Source organism: Danio rerio, chromosome 21 (assembly GCF_049306965.1).
Source record: "Danio rerio strain Tuebingen ecotype United States chromosome 21, GRCz12tu, whole genome shotgun sequence".
Taxonomy (NCBI): domain Eukaryota; kingdom Metazoa; phylum Chordata; class Actinopteri; order Cypriniformes; family Danionidae; genus Danio; species Danio rerio.
The window spans coordinates 14,789,643-14,801,877 of record NC_133196.1 but is presented as its reverse complement, the minus strand read 5'-3'; the positions used below and the strand labels follow the sequence as shown (position 1 = coordinate 14,801,877).

Below are 12,235 nucleotides of genomic sequence, written 5' to 3'. Positions count from 1 at the left end.
AGGGATAAAATAACTGGGTTATATCACTGCAATGATGTTTGTCTGTTAGATACATCATTTAGTCTTTCAGTATGTTTTGGTCAGGTTGTTTTTTACACTATAGCTGTTTTTAAGCTTGTCATTTTGTGTTGTCTTCTAAGTTTTACAAATGATAATGATTTACAAGGATTTTCGCTTGCAAAAATAAACAGTTGCAATCAGAATTATAAAACCCCTTCAATTATTAGCCCCCTGTTTATTTTTTCCCCAATTTCAGTTTAACAGAGATTTTTTCAACACATTTCTAAACATAATAGTTTTAATAACTTAAAATCTCTAATAACTGATTTATTTTATCTTTCCCATGATGACAGTAAATAATATTTTATTAGATATTTTTTAAGACACTTCCATACAGCTTAAAGTGACATTTAAAGGCTTAACTAGGTTACTTAGGTGAACTAGGCAGGTTAGGGTAATTAGGCAAGTTATTGTATAATGATCTTTTTTTTTTCTGTAGACTATCGAAAAAAGGGGGCTAATAATTTTGACCTTAAAATGGATTTCAAAAAATTTAAAACTGCTTTTATTCTGGCCGAAACAAAGCAAATAAGACTTTCTCCAGAAGAGAAAATATTATCAGACATACTGTGAAAATTTCCTTGCTCATCATTTAGGAAATATTTAAAAAAGAAAAAAAAATCAAAGGGGGTTTAATAATTCTGATTGCAAATGTATTATTTTATAGTTTTATACAGTTTTAATAATATGCTTTTTTTGTCACTTTATTTTAATGTTAATCAAGTTTTAACTAACTTTTCTTTTTAGTTACACAAACAAAGTTTAACATAATATTTTACTCAGTTTTTATTATTCATCTAGTTTATTTAATTCAATTTAACTAAAACATGTAGGCAGCAAGAATTATTTTACAGATTAACCAATCAATTAATAAATCAATACCACTGAAATACTAAGGTATTCTTTTGAGCTAATAACATTTAAATTGTGGTAAATTACAAAACAACTTTTATGTTAAATGACATAAGTTATAATGATATATAGATGATAAACTATATTAGTAGGGATGCACAATATATTGTTTCAGCACAGATATCACAATGTGTGTATCTGTAATAGTCACATCGCAAGATATGCAATGTTGAGTCTGAATTATAGTTGACCAGGAGCTACAGAATTGTATTTATAAGGAATTTATGATTTATGGAGAAAAAAAAAGTCTTAGAATTTTTGTTTGTTTCCTAGACCCACTGACAGATAATTTTGTTTGTTTTAAGGAAACAATTTTAGATATTTGGACTAGAAACGAGACAAAGCAATTGCATTGGGATTATTCAATTTCTGTACCTGAATACTGTTAGACTCCATAGAAAACCAGTGCTATTCAAATTATCTTATAAAAATCTATCGCATATAAAATTAATAAAAATCGCAATATCAGATTTCTCCAATATTGTGCAGCCCAAAATAAATGCATTTATAAATTTTATTTATTTAACATATTTGGCAACTTCATAATTTCCACACTTTGAACACCTTTGTCTGTATACTTTTACCCTGTGTGCAAATTACCAAAAATATGTCTGCGCCAAAAGTCTAGTGGTTAAGTGCGCCAACGTATAGCACCATGGGGCTCACTGCGACCCGAGTTTGATTCCCAGCTCAAGGTTCTGTGCGGACTCTTCTCTTCTCCCAGTACTTTCCTGTCTGTAACCTCTACTGTCCTTCCCAAATAAAAGGTAAAAACCCCTTAAAAAATTATTATAAAATTACCAAAAATATCAAAACTAAGCCTTCACTGTATTTCCATCTGATCCCATTGCTGTAGCACCACAATACAGTTAGTACGAATGATTTATGGAAAAACTCTGGCATATGTGGAGTGCACCTGCGCTAACAAAAGGTGTTGACTGACATGTTTTCTTTTTCATGCTTGGATGATGCTAAATACTTCCACGAATCACGCATGTGAGCTTACAGTACATGTGTGAACAAACAAAAACATTTTTTTCTGAAAACTTCCTTGCACACCCTATGATGGTGTATGTACTTAAGATGTAATACGATCCATCGGGGCCTAAATCTTGATATTTTTATCATCATCAGAAGGGAGCATCAACGCAACTATCTAGAGTAAACACGAATCAAAGATATACTGGTCATCCAAGCATCAAAGCTGACACAATGCCAGATGAGATAAGAAACTCACTAATCCTGTACGATAAGAAGGACAGGGTAATTGCTGCCAGCGCATAACTGGCTGATATTTGATATGTTGTACAATCACGCACACAAATGACTCTTAACGCCATCCTCAAATGTCATTGCCGTTATGTGTGACACTTGAAACCGGCTTCGCCAGACAGACGTACCTTGCTTTTCTCACATGCACATGACAATGGTGTATGGGGAAGAGACTGACGTGGACTTTCAGGGGCTTTAGCAAGTCAAGGTGTATTTTTCAGTGTCCGCGGGCATAGTGATGTAAATTAGACATGGAAAGAGAACAAACAGCGTTTTGGGAGCAAATGGAATCAGATGTGATGTGACGCAAAGCGTTTGTTTGATCTGACTTGGGGGGGAAAGAAAGGTAGAAATTGGCCAATTAGTCTTTACAAAGCGCTCAGGGTGAAACAGTGCAATGCAATCAAATGGAAAATGCTAGAAAACAGTCTGAAAACTAATTTTGTGGGGTGGTTATGTTTAGAATGTTTTATTCTTCTCTAAAATAAGCAGTATGGCATTCAGGTTTAATGGTGAGGATGTTGTATTTGTAAAAGTTGCAGGATCAATTCCTGGTCCCAAGAGGAATTGAAGATGGGGGAGTGCATGAACTGCACTCTCTCCATCTTTGATACCCAGCTGAGGTGCCCATGAGCTAATCTAACACCAATACTAATGTAAATCTAACCACTCCCCGCTCCCCGGACACTGAAAACAATAGCTGCCCTCTGCTCCGAGTGTATGCTCACAGTGTGTGTGCTTTTACTAAAAATGTGTGTACAGTTGGATAGGCATACTTGACAAGGCACACTTCAACACTCCAACATTCACTTCACTTCAACATTATTTTAAAACAAAGCCAATACTGCAACATGTCTTAGTTTGATTATAAAATCATTATGGGTATATGAAAACATCAATATACGCAAAAATCATGACATTATTGTGATATCACTTATAGCTATTATGTTTACCCCAAAGGTTTGTTTCAGTGGCTTTGAGTAGAGTTAAAAATATGAATGCCAAGAATGGCCAAGTCTGTATACGTGTATAGATAGATGAACAAGTTTGCACCACTAATGGCCCAGTTCCACAAAGTGGTACAGTATGTACGGTACAGTTCGGTGCACTTTTAAACCTGTTTCCACGGTTAAAAGGTACCAAAAAGCAAACTATACTGTACCACTTTAACATTAGCGACAGCAAATCCACTATGAACTTTAAGGCACATTATGAAGATCCCTGATCCCTGTTCTGATAAAGTAAATTATTTTTGGCATATGGCACATTTTCTTAATGGGTTTCTTTTGATATATGTATATGTTATACATGTCTATGTAACTTTAACATATTTTAATACGTTAATCAGGCTTCAACAAAATTGTCTTTTTAGTGAAACAAAGTTTAATTAAAGTTTTAGTTTCACTAGAAAAGTTTGTTTGTTCATTAAGTTTAACTAAAACAATGTAGATGGCAATAACTATTTTACAGTGAAATCAGTCAATCAAATAACAAAGAAATGTTTTATTTATTAGTAATAAATTATAATTATAATTATTAATATTTTACAGTAAAAACATTAAATGTGACCAATGATTTTTTCCTCAAACAAAAAAAAATGTTTATCATTATTGGAGAAAATTTGTATATTGGCGTATCCCTAAATAGAGTGATACAAGTCACCTGATAAAAAATCCTGCAATACAAATTATATTATATTTTATTATATTATATTATATTATATTATATTATATTATATTATATTATATTATATTATATTATATTATATTATATTATATTATATTATATTATAATATATTATAATATATTATATTATATTATATTATATTATATTATATTATATTATATATATTAGTCCCTTTATTAATCCGGCGTCGTCACAGCAGAATGAACCGCAAACTTATCCAGCATATATTTTATGCAGCGAATGCCCTTCTAGTTGCAACCCATCAGTAGGAAACATCCATACACACTCATTCACACTCATAAACTACAAAAAATTTTAGCTTACCCAATTCACCTACACCACGTCTTTGGACTTGTGGAGGAAACTGGAGCACCCGGAGGAAACCCACGCCAACATGGGGAAAACAAGCAAACTACACACAGAAACACCAACTGACCCAGCCGAGGCTCGAAACAGCGACCTTCTTGCTGTGAGGCGACAGTGCTACCCACTGCGCCACCACGTCGCCTAAATTATATTATATTATATTATATTATATTATATTATATTATATATCCAGCAATATATACACAAATATTTTCCAGTATTATGCATCCCTTAAGGTACAAAGAGGAAAAAGAAACTAGACCACATGAGCCAGCATGTGCTGTAAAACAACTGAAGGGTTAAAACAGGCCATTTCTGCAGTGAATAATTCAGGGGAAAGTGAGATCTCTTGGATGCACTCCTTCAGAGATTGATCAAGTTTCCTTCTATCTGTGTGGCAACTGAAGCTGCCTGGGTCACGTCCCCGCTCTGCTTTCTATGACGTGAGCCCAGAAAGAGTGAGAAAAAAAACAAAAAAAAACTGAACGAAGCGAAGAGGATTACTGTTCGGCTACATTCATTCCAAATCTAATACATAATGTTGGAATATTCAGAGCAATATCGTCTTGCAGATGGTTACTGAAACTGCAAGCTGTGAAAATCTGTGTCATTTCAGATCGGTAGGCATTTGTGATTTGATTTGGCCAGTAATAACCCTAAAGGCACGCGTGGGTTAAGCAGCTCTCTCAGTCATCACAGGTAATGCAGACGGCACATGCATAATTCACACTTTGCTTTCATGACAGAGACACTCTTATAAATGCAGATCAACTATCAGCACAAATAATGGCTTTTAGAATACAAAAGGGCACATTTATACAATGGAAAATTCAATATATATTTTTTCCGTCAGCAAAAAGTGCATAAGACACTATTGTAATTTAAAATAACCTAATTCAGAAAGCAATCTAATATGATTCTCAATTATTATTGGTACTTATTTATTAATATAATGGTTCTTAAAATAGAAATGTCAATGTGGTTTTATTTTTATATATAGTTAATATTATAACTATTTATAATATTTAATAATAAATAGTTTTGTGGAAATCAAGACACATTTTGTTTTAAACTGATGATTAGAAATAAAAAAAATTGTATTTATTATAAAATGATAATATTTTGTAACATTATAAACATCTTTCCATTCACATTTGATATTTTTTAAATAACTGTAATGTTATTCATCATAAGTGAAAGGGAATACATTAAGATAATATTTTTTTAAATAATATGTTTTATTTACTTAAAATAATGCATTTATTATTTATCTTAACAAACATTTTCTAACAGTTTCATACAACAATCCACATTAAAAGGTTGAAAGTGACCAGGAACAAGAAATAAACGTTCTTTTGCAGGGTTGCATGTTCAGCTACACAGCGAGGAACAGCGAAACATTTGGCAGCCTATCTTTATGGTCTTTATATACAAACTGTAGTCATAGTTACTTAATTTTTAGTGTTTAGGTTTCTATCCTCCTACTTATCTTTATTGCTTCTCCATGACTGGGTGAGCCAAACTGAAAGGTTATCATTGGAGGGACACACAAGTAAAAACCGCACAACGCCAGAGAAAGGATGATACAAAAGTTTGTTATTGAAATCAACTGTCTCGTATCAATTAATGTCAGAACTTCAGTGCTTGGAGATCATCAAGCGATTGTTTTACAACAAACAGATGAATTCTGGTTGTAATCACAGATCATTGGTTGCATTTAAAAAAAAATGAAACAGAATAAAGGTGTCACGCCGCAGGACATGGTTAGCTGAGCTCAAGCAAACACTGGAAAAAGCTGGTGTGATCAAGACTGGTCAGGCATTTGAGGACACTGATATAACACCATGTACACAGGACTTTCAAATTTTGGGAAGTTTAAAATAGTGTTTTTTTAATTTTATTTCTATTTAAACTCCTAGGGCTTAGTGGCCACAAACATGGACAGCACATTTCAGCTCTTAAGTGGCTTTTTAAAATACTTTGAATGTTTTATATTTTGTTAAAGACATACCATGTCATACTGCAACTGTTTTGCAGCATATGAAATTGACACTAAACACTATTTCTAACTGTCCAAAATGAGGAAAAAATAGTTTTTACTCTCTGAAAGTCAAAAACGTGTTAAAAAAAATCTAATGTTAAATATGCATTACAAAACAGTCAGGAAAAGTGTTTAATGTGAATTCGGACCACGAGTCCACATATATGGACATAATTTCTTTTCTAAAAGTACATCCTATCAAAAGAAGACACTTAGATTTTTATTCTAATTAGGTTCCAATAAGCCCAAATAGCAAGAAGAAATAAAAAAACGCATGTAAAAAAACACCTCGGGTTATAAGAGGTTAAGGGATAGTTCATGCAAGAAAGAAAAGTTGCTGTTTGCTTATGCATTTTTAGGGCATCTAAGATGTAGGAAACTTTCATCAATAGAACATCTAAATAAATTAGCATAATTTTAGATTGAATACTGTATATTATTTTGTTTAATAAAATGAAAATTATCTGCTACCAATACTGAGATTCTAAATACACAAACAAGCAAAACAAATGTAACACGTGTGGCTCCTGGAGATACATTGAGGTCTTACAAAATAAAACATTAAATCCGTGCAAAAAAACTGAACATTATTCGTAAAATTGTCACTTTTAAACTGGCCAAGGAGTATTTATGACAGAATATGAGCTTGATGCTGCACAATGACACATGTAAACATCAAATACTGTATAGTTTATTTAGTAAGGATGTCTTAAACGCATTAAAAGTGACATTAAAGAAGGGATGCACAATAGTAATTTTTGACTTATTGCTTATAAATGGTTTGTTTAATTTGATTTTATTGCTATCGGGCCAGTAAGAAAATGATTGGGCAAATATCTTAGCTGCAATAATATTTTCTCAGCTTGTAAGATTTATATTTATCGACCTATTAGTCAGTTATCACCACCTGTAGAAGACACACTCCTTACCTCTAGGAAATCATTGTGCAATTCTGAGCGTGCTTCATACAAGTGAGTAGGCTTGACAAATCACCTTTGGGAAACACATTCTTTCCTCTCTGTGTGCATGTGTATACAGTATATCAGTGTGTCTGTGTGTTTGTGCAAAGTATAAGTTTGTATGCATGCATTTAAACTGCTAAACTAACTTAGACTTGTCATGGAAGCTATATATTTCTGCTCTCTGTTAATTTGAAGTGCTTCTTTTATCCTCATTTGTGTCGCATTGAATAAAGGCATCTGCTTAATAAATAAATGTCAGATAGACAATAGAAAGAGTTATCATTTATCAGTATCAGGCAATTTTTCAATACAAGTCCATAATTAAAACCCTTTCCCCACAGAACTATTAAGCAGCACAATTGTTTTCAACATAATATATGAAATGTAATGAACGGTTCTTATGGATCAAATCATATTACAATTATTTAATTTACATCTACAGCAATATTTGCTAAGTTTTTAATTTAATTTTTATAAGTTTTTAATTCTAGAACTTTAGTAGTAATAAATATACAGGCCCACAGAATTACGTTTTAGAGCAGGGGTGTCAAACTCAGTTTCTGGAGTGTCGCAACCCAGCATAGTTTAGTTTCAACCCTGCTTCAACACACTCACCTGGAGGTATACTCTAAAACAAGCCTGAAGGACTCAGGTGTGATCAGGTGTGTTTAATTAGGGTTAAAACTAAACTGTGCAGAGCTGCGGTCCTCCAGAAACTGAGAATGACAACTGTGTTTAAGAGTTTATGAACAAGTATCGCAGCTGTTATTAACAGCCATACAATTTTGTGTTCAGGTGATAACACACAGTGCAACATTTAGAGCCGTGTCGTTGGACAATATTGTAGAGTCATGTTGCTTGGCTACTTTGCAGCTGAAAATTGGCAACAGAATTTTTACAAAAAAAAAAAAGAAATGTAAGTTTTGTATAGATGTATACTTGATGTGAGGTGCAAGTAGTAGTAATGAATACTTTTTGCTCAAGTACATATTTCAGGCCATACTTCTTTACTTTTAACTGAGTACAAAAGTGTAATCGGTACTTCAATTTCTACCAGTCATTTTAAACACGAGTATCTGTACTTCTACTTGAGTATATGTTGTATGTACTTTTGACACCTTTGGATTTCAAGCAAATGTAAACCTAGAAGTTATAAAGTTTGTAGCTTCCACAACGCTTAATTGTATGTAATTATTAGAATGAAGAGGTGTTGTTGAACATATGATTATTGAATTTTTACACCCAAGTACTGTTAGATTTCACAGAAAACCATGAAACCCTTCATTTCATTTGTATCTTTGTTCTGTTGTATTCATCTATGATCATAATTCCTTTTTTATGTCATGCGTGAATAATTTCCCTACAAAATAAACCCAATTAATCTAAAACTATGAATTCTTTCCAAATAGAGTTATAAGTCAATGTTGTGAAATTATACTCATATCGCAGACAAACAAAATTTCGCAATGTCCATTTTTTCCAATATGGTGCAGCTCTAATTAGCAATGTCCAAAACCACACACACCTTGGGTGTGGTTCATTCTAACACACCATTCTGTGAAATTCCACACTAGGTGAAGCTTCCAAAGCATCTGACATGAGAAAAACAGCACATATCTCCTAGTCTTACCAGACTCAGAATCAACATTAAGAGGAGAGACATACCAAATAAAGCCTTGGAAAAAACGCAAGTAACTATCACAAAGGGCAAATCCCAAAAAAATAACATCTATTATTGTGGCCTAAAAAAACTGATATACTTGGAAAATCTTAGGCTAAGCAGAAAAGTCAATGACACCTGTGAAAACGAGACTCTTTTCCGTTGTTTGAGGATTTTAGACACCTGATCTCCACTTGCATGCGTCTGTACTGAGCCAAAACTTTAAGACTTACCGGCTTCAACCGGTAATATGCGAAACGTGAGGGACAATTTATCCTGATTACATCAAGAAAAAGAGAGATTAGCAAAAACCTGAGATTATCAGCGTGTTTGAGTGCTGGTGACTTGCCCAACCACAGCAGGCAAACTCAGAGTCATAATGAATTGAAACTCTTGTTCCCTTTGTTTAGCCTGCATAGGTGACCTTTAACCTTCTATTGAGACCTTCCAATATTAATGTGATTCGATTCGATTCAATTTATCTTTATTACTAAAGCGATTTTACAAGATTGTGTCAAAGCAGCTTAACATAAAAGTTCTAGTTAATTGATTTAGTCCATTTTTCAAAGCTGAAGTTCAGTTTAGTTCTGTTTAGTGTCATTTAAATTTCACTGCTGAAAGTTATGGGCAACAGTGATTTTTCTGTGAAGTTGAACAACCTGGATATGATTTGAATTTAAATGTATTTATTTTGACAGGCACAACAATACATTGACCTTGAAATGGAGCATGTTTTGTGCCATTCTTTAGCAAAGCTGCTATTATCCACCTGTACCTGCTATTTTACATCCTCTTCAAATTATTTATGCTTATGAAATACATTTCCAATACTGGATGACATCACAGAGCTGTCAAAAAAGTCACTGACCTTAGGTCTGAGATATTTCTAATCTGACAAATCCCATTAGCAACGACATGGAATTTAAATAAACTGACTGTCTGTGTAAACAAAAGTCTTGTCACCATTAAGACTTAAGGAAAAAATGACCTTTTAATACATTTATTAAAAACTTCAAATATATTTATTAAAGGTCTCATGACATTAAAATTAAGTTTTGTTAAGTTGTTGGTATTAGTATTGTTCGATTTTAAGATATCTATAAGCTAATGTGCTCCAAAAGAGTGACAAAATTCAAGTTTAGAAGATAAAAAACTGATATCAACATGTAAAGCTTGCAGTTTGTCACTTGTCACCTAAATGGATCTACGATTTTATTCACGTCATCAACCCATACTACAGTTTCTCATCACATCATAACTAATCAATTGCTCTCTAGTATCTGACATCATTTGCTTTTCATTTGATGCACTTGAGCTCAACCATTCTCACTGGCAGAGCTGTGATAAAACAAAACGCTATTGGCTGTTTGTTTGTTTTTTGTAAAGGGTAGGGGCTACACTATGTCAAAATAAAATAGAAATGCACATTTTAAAGCACTTTACAAATCCTTTAAATACTTCACAATATTATTGTTTCTATTGTGTTTTCTATATAATAAACAAAGCCTTGATTAGCATGTCGTAAAGGACTTAATGATAAATGATGTCAAGGTATAAATAGACATCTTGAATTAAAGTACATTTGGGAACAAACAAAAATTTACAAAAAAAAATTTATATTTAGAAAACCTAAATACATTGTCAGCAACCACAGGCATTAATTTTGCTCTGCCTGTGTTGTTGTTGTTGTTGTTGTTATTTTACATTCAAAGTACTGTTAGTCATTGATTTTATATGAATCACCAAAGACGATGGATTTATTTAAAAATATATTGTTCTATATGGTCTGCTGGTGAAAAAAAAATTGAGCAATTTCATGCAAATGTCAAACTTGCCATGAACAAAAAAATATTTTCACCAAAATACAGAAAGCATTTCTACATTTTTGTGTAGTATTTTATGATATGTTATAGTACTTTAAATACACTAAAAAAATTTCTTTTTCAGTGTTTTCAAACTAATATATTTGATTTACCAAAATCCTAAAAATCTCATATCCATCACATCCATACCAATAAAAGTGTCACATCTATAACAAAGCTTTTTCCTCATAAATGCAAAAATGTCAAATAAAATTAAATTAATTATTTTTATATTATAGTGAGCCAACACTTATTCTTTTGATTAGCATTATTTCTTTTGGGTTGTGCAGTTTAATTCACAAAATTTCTACAAAGCGTGTTGTTTACTGTATACTTCCAGACTTTGTCACATCCTTAACGCATGTTTATTTTCCTCATTTAAAATATAAAATATGTTTAGAGATTGATATTTTTCTGATCCCATAACTCTGTGGTCGGTTGTTTTGGAAGATATAAACAGCTGTTTCAATATAATGTTAACGTATACTTTCTATGTGAATTTATGTTTATGTTATGAAAATGTCACACCCATAACGCTGGAATTGCTCAGTTACATTTTTATGTCCTAAAGGGAGAATAAATTAACACAACATTTTCATTTTTCAAAAATTTATTAAAGGATTATCCTGTGTTAAACTACCTCTAAAAGTTTTTCACGATATACTGCACCAAAATTTATTGCAATAAATGATATTATTGTCATTTTAAGACCATTTTATGCCACTCATTATATAAAGCCAGAATGACAATAAAATGGCATCATAATGCAAATAAACCATTTCAAAGAACAGAAATTCTGATTTACCAAAAATTAACAATTTAATAATTAGACATTTGAATCAGAATGTGAAAAACAAATTAAAAATAAAGAAACATGTGACAAGGTAACAAGAACTAGAAAAGTTAAATTCATTTCAGACTAAGTACTATAATACATTAGAGTAAATAAGAGTGTTGTTTACCATACTGACTCTGATTTCTCCATTAGGGTTGTGCGATCAGTTAAATTGTTGCTAACATGTTTTTAAAAGTACTGTTAGCCATTGATTTTACATGAATCACCAAAGACCATGGACTCATTAAAAAATATATTGTTCTAAATGTTCTTCTGGTAAAAAAAAAAATCTAATTTTTATGTCCTGAGGCAGAGTAAATTAACAGCTAATTTTCCATTTTCAAAAACGTATTAAAGGGCTATTACTAAAAGTTAGTCAAAAAAAGAAACAAAATAATGCATTGACAGAAAAGTGCAAGTATTTGAAAAAAAACAGGCCTCTCTCTATAAAACCAATCACAAAGCAAGTCCAAAACCAACAGATTTTGCTGCATACCTCAAACACAAACACTGATTTTCTTGTACATGATGTTTATACTGCAAATGACATGGTTATTGCAATTTCAGTTTTCATTCAG

General features: G+C 32.2%; 1 protein-coding gene across 25 annotated transcripts in view; it reads right to left on the bottom strand.

The window, feature by feature from the left end:
• The window catches only part of zgc:113162, a 49,234-nt gene that overhangs the window by 29,737 nt on the left and 7,262 nt on the right, over positions 1 to 12,235 (bottom strand).